This window comes from Aegilops tauschii, chromosome 5 (genome assembly GCF_002575655.3).
Source record: "Aegilops tauschii subsp. strangulata cultivar AL8/78 chromosome 5, Aet v6.0, whole genome shotgun sequence".
NCBI lineage: Eukaryota > Viridiplantae > Streptophyta > Magnoliopsida > Poales > Poaceae > Aegilops > Aegilops tauschii.
In genome coordinates, this window is record NC_053039.3 from 575,243,701 (window position 1) to 575,249,497 (window position 5,797).

The 5,797-nt window shown below is 47.5% G+C and overlaps 1 pseudogene; it reads left to right on the forward strand.

Moving 5' to 3' along the window:
• The first annotated feature begins 896 nt into the window (after positions 1–896).
• LOC120965084 (uncharacterized) lies at positions 897–3,937 on the forward strand (annotated as a pseudogene).
• Positions 3,938–5,797: the final 1,860 nt, after the last annotated feature.

Sequence of the window (5,797 nt, forward strand, 5' to 3'; positions counted from 1 at the left end):
GCGGGACATCAATTTATCATAACTACAGCTAACATTAGATGTAGCCGCATTTGCATAATTTTTTCATTTGTTCGCATAGAGTTGCGACAATTGGCCTCGAGTTCATAATTTTAGCCACATCGTGGCAGATCTCCAACCATTAAGGGCTACATTGTGGATAGCAATTCACAAGACTATTAGAGGGTGAACTAACAAGGGCTGCCGGCGGGGGCGTGGTATCCCACTCGTGTGACTCGGTTAGGAATCGGCCGAACCACACCGACTCTCGCATCGCGGACATCCAGTCCTAAAATCAAATGGCCCAGATGCGTACTACGAAATCAAAAAAATCAAACACGAGAAAAAGGCACATATGTGTAAAACAAAGGAGGCGCTGCCTCTTACCTGATCTTCGTTGCCTAGGGTCCCCGGATCCAGTGACGGCGAGGACAGGTCGGTCTCGGCTCCCATGAAACTGACCGGATCTGAGCTAAGGAATCGGCAGGCGCGCGAGATCCCTAAGGTTGCGCTGGATTTAGGCTAGCAAAAGTGTATGGGGCATACCATGGTGGTCGGCGCCGGTAGGAGACACGGCCTAAACGGCAGCGGTGCAAATCCTAACTGAAGAAGCGAACAGAGCAGAGGGATATGCACTTCGTCGCTGAATTATGGAATAAACCAGGGTCTTTTTTGCACACATTGCAATGCCAAATGAGTCTGCTCAATCCTGTACCCCCAGTACAGATCCAACGCCCCACATGGTCTTGTATCACCGTAGCATCTCATGCACCGTATCACCAGATATCTACCCCACTATGCAGAGACGGGTTATAACCTAAAATTTCTATTCTATGGTTAATCGATCGATTCGCATCCATTGTTTGGTGAACCATCTGGTACGTACGTGCAGCGAGAGCATGTCATCGTCGAGATACAAGCGGCGGAGGGTCGCCGATGCCGATGCCGATGCCGACGCCGCCATCGCTAGGGACCCATCACTAGTAGAAAACAGGGTTTTGGTTCGGCCAGAAAAGAGCATTAATCCCGGTTGCATTACGGACCGGGACTAATGTGAGCATTAGTCCCGGTTCGAGCGGCTAGGGCACCGTACAGGCATTAGTCCCGGTTCAAACGGGACCTTTAGTCCCGGTTGGTGCCACGAACCGGGACTAAAGGGTGCGATGCCAATTAGTACCGGTTCGTGGCACCAACCGGTACTAAAGGTTAGACCTTTAGTCCCGGTTTGAGACACCAACCGGTACTAATGGGTTTGAGGCATTAGTACCGGTTCGTGGCACGAACCGGTACTAAAGGTCCCATTTTCAAACTCTACCCCCACCCCCGGTGGATCGTCTTTTCAGTTTTGTAAAAAGCTAAAGAAAATGATAAAAACTTCAAAAATTAAAATCCTTCCAAATGTAGTTATGTTACTACAGGTACTAGTTAGGAAAATTTAAAAACTTAAATTTGGACATGTTTTGCAAAAAGTGTAGGGAAAATGTAAAACGGCTATAACTTTTGCATACGATGTCAGAAAAAACATATAATATATCAAAATGTTCAGCACAAAAATTCGCATCCGATTTTGACCGCCTACGGCCTGTTTGCAAATTTTTAGAATCCTTAAATTTTAAAAGGAAAAAAAGTTATGCTCAAATTTCAATTTTTTTCAATTTTGGTCAAACTACTTATTCAAGAAGTATTAGTGTTACTAAATAATTATTTAATAATATTAGTGTTACTAAATAATTATTACAGTTTTTTAGAATTTTGGTTAAATTTGGTCAAACTGTGGTCAAACTACTTATTCAAGAAATATTAGTGTTACTACATAATTATTCAAGAATATTAGTGTTACTAAATAATTATTTCAATTTTTTGAATTTTGGTCAAATCTGGTCAAATTGTGGTCAAACTATGGTCAAACTACTTATTGAAGAAATATTAGTGTTACTAAATAATTATTGTTTTTTTAGAATAATAGTTTCAAACTCAAACAGTGAAACATGTGACTTCATGCTCAAGCTAAACTCCTGAGGGTTAATAGGATTGACATCTTTCTATTGTCAGGTAAACAACAAGTGCAGACTTGGAAACGAGGGGAATAGAACCCGAAAGTTAAGCGTGCTCAGGCTGGAGTAGTCAGAGGATGGGTGACCGGCTGGGAAGTTAGATGATTTGGAATGATGATGGGTGATTAGAGATTAGAGGTTAAATTGAGCAGTGATGAGGGGTGATTAGAGATTAAATTGAAAAATAATTTAGAAATTTGAAATTAAAAAAATTTAAAAAAATCAATTTGTTTTCGTAAAAATATCTTTAGTACCGGTTGGTGTTACCAACCGGGACTAAAGGTGAAGCTCCAGACAGCGGCCACATGGACGGCCTTTAGTCCTGGTTCGTGTAAGAACCGGGACTAAAGGGGAGGCTTTAGTAACGATCCTTTAGTCCCGGTTCCAGAACCGGGACTAAAGGCGCTTATGAATCGGGACAAATGACCCTTTTTCTATTAGTGCATCCCCGTGGGCGGCGCTGCCCGGGAGCTGCTGGACCTGATCGCGTGGCAGGTTCTTGCGGTCGCCGATTTGCAGGACTACGTCCGGCTCCGTGCCGTGTGCGCGCACTGGCGCGCCAGCACCGCCTGCCCGCGCGGCCGCGGCATCGTCGACCGGCGCTTCCACCCACGAAAGTGGATGATGCTGCCTGAGGTCCACGGCCTCTACCTGGGCAACAGCAGGCTGCGCGGCTTCGTCCGCTTCTTCAACCTCTCCACCGGCGCCTTCGCCCGTGCCAACCTCCCGCTATTCACGGACCACTGCGCCCTCGACTCCATTGACGGCCTCCTCCTGCTGCAGCGCGCGGGACCACGACACCGCCGTCCGCCTCCTCCACCCCTTCACCGGCGACGTCCTCGACTTCCCGCCTCTGGAGACCCTCCTGAGGCACGCGGGCGCGGCGACGCCCGACGCCAAGTGGTGTCGTATATGAAATATCGTTGCCGCCTCTATGAACGTGGGCGCGAACGGAGTCGTCTCGCTCATGATTTTGATGGCACACCCTTGGAGCAAGATAGCATTTGCCACCTCCGAAGATCCACAATGGAGGGTTTCAAGCTGGTTCGCCTCCCGAAGTTGTCGTCCAACCTCGTTCCAAGGAAAGATATATGCGGTCCGTTTTACCACAAGTTTCGCCCAACCAGAGGTGCTAGAGACCGGCCCACCACAGCTACAGGGGGTGGAAGAACCCTGGCTGCCACCACCAAGGTCGATTGCCAAATGCCCAGCAAGCACACCCGACACCTTTTACACGTACCATCTGGTAGAATGCGGCCCAGAGATCCTGGTGGTCATTCTAAGCCACAACTACAAGAAGATTGCAGTTTACAGACTAGCTGACCTTATGCTGGGAAGGTTTGTGCCAATGACATGCATCGGTGGCAACGCCCTCTTCATCGAAGGGAGGACGCTGTGCGTCAGTTCCAAAGCGTTTCCTACCATTGTGGGTGACACCATCGTCTTTCTCAATAGGAAGCAACATTGTCTTGCTCAATACCACCTGGGCAGCGACACATTGTTATCGGCAGAATATAGATTTGCGGACGCATATGCTATGAAAATTCCTTGTAGCATAATTCAACATATCTACACATGTTGCTATCGTAAAATATGGTTAGTGATGCACATGTTTTTTATTTTCTGTTCCACCATTGTTCTCCCTGATCATAATCGTTCCTTTTGCCAGAATATTTAATTTTGTGCTGCTAGGTAAGCTCATTGTTCCCCCTCTCTGTGTGCAGGAACAAGGGACAGATAGTGTTTCGGAAGAAGCAGAACAAGTGGCGGGTGAAGGGAAAGTGGCGAATTGGGGTACGTACATCTTTGCCTACGATGGTATGATCTTTTTCTAGAGTATGCATTTTTGGTTTGTTTACATTTACTGATTATCCCCCAAAGGGTGACTATGGCCAACTGGTTAATTCCCGGGGAAGGGACGATATGGGGGCTCACGCGTTAGTTTCTTCTCGATACGCCTCGCACCCATGCATGTGAAAAATATTGCACTACTTATATTCCAAAAATATTGTACATAAATACAACAATCTAATATTAATGTTCTAATAAGCAATTCAAACTATTTAAAAAATTAATGTTCCTATTTTCATTAAAGCATATAGCAACTAATTCCCGCAACAATCTGTGGGGTATCTAGTTGTATGTGTTGGTGGGTCAAACACACACTGATGCTAACATGTTTGTTCTGGAAGTTGTACAAGGATAGTTTGTTGTATTGTCCACCAAAGCAAACAAAAATGATGCATGCTGATTTCACATTTAGACCACTCTTTTTTTCGTCTTTTTGCATATATTTAGAATCTCTTAGATTATGTATCTCAATACTTCATTGTGTATGTGTCTTCTACTATTTATTGGATCAGGTTTATTACATCAATATGTAACTGTGGTCTTAAAATACAAATCAAGGTGCCCAGGCGTCTTAAAAGACTATAAGTGAAATGGACTTGACAGGCGATGGAGAAGTGATATTTGACACGTACGAATCTTAATTTCGCTTCTTATTATTCTAGCAGGTCTTCTCTTTTGGAGCTACGTGCGTGAGAAATCTGTTATTGTCAGTGAATCGATCATCAATTCATCGTCACATCGATGGATGGATCAGATCATGAGATCATCTACAGCAATACGTAGCAAAAAAGAGCACTCATATGATCCGTGGACGCATGAAAAAGTAGGGGGGAAGCGACGGCGCAGACAGGAGGAAGAGAATGGGACGGGGCTAGGCTTCCTTTGCTGTCGGGATAGCCAGATTGGGTCCCTCGAGCGGTGCGCCAGAACGGCGCCATGAATGTGCCCTCACTGTCCTCACCTAAAATCGGAGGAGACGCCCGTCGGACCCATCGGTTTCTGCGCGTTTCCGTATGGGTCCCGTCCATCAGTCCGGCATGGTGGGTCCCACATATGAAGTGGCGGAGGTACAGTAGCGATGTTGGGCGGGCCAATAGAAAGGAAAGCCCAATAGTTTTGCACTCTTGGCCCAGTCTAGTTTGAATACCCTACTGCACTTGCTATGGGCTGGGTGGGCCATGACCTTTTTCAGCAACCCGTGGCTCCGCCAGTGCATATAAGGGCTGAGTATGAGGGTTGTTGGTCGATTCGGACGTTCGGGCTGGGTTTGCCCGATGGTAAATTCCTGGTCGGACAGGCCGCTCGGGCGTTTGGTGCAGATACGAGACGTCCGGTCTACATGCTCCGAGAGACCTCCAAAGTGTGCCTGTGTTATTATTAAATTAAAAAGAAAACAGGCAAGTGTGGAGGCCGAACAAAATTAGTGCGTGCGTCTGCCGTTCTGCATGCTCGTCGTCATGACACGATCGATGGTACGTATACAGCAGTGCACGGACGCCCCGAGGGAAATGAACGGGATGGAACAGCGTTGGGACGTTGCGCTTGCAGTTGCAGGTGATGACTGATGAGGCCGGCGGCGGTCAGCTCGCACATGCACATGTCAGCCATAGACATTGACGGGTGGTACGTGTGTGTTGGATGGACGTCGATCGTACGTTGCGGGTCGATCGATCTGTGGCGTCCCCCGTAGGCCGGCCGGGCGGCATGGGCATGACTGCTGTGCGTCTGCCCTGCACCAGCTCCAGCAATGGATCGCTGCCAATCTCTACCTGCACAATTTAACGCCGGACCGGACGTACGTACGGCCGGCGAGTGCGTGCACACATACCGAGGCCGGCTGCTGGCAGCAAGCACCGGCCGCAGTCTGCACGATGCCATTGTTATTGAATGCCCGA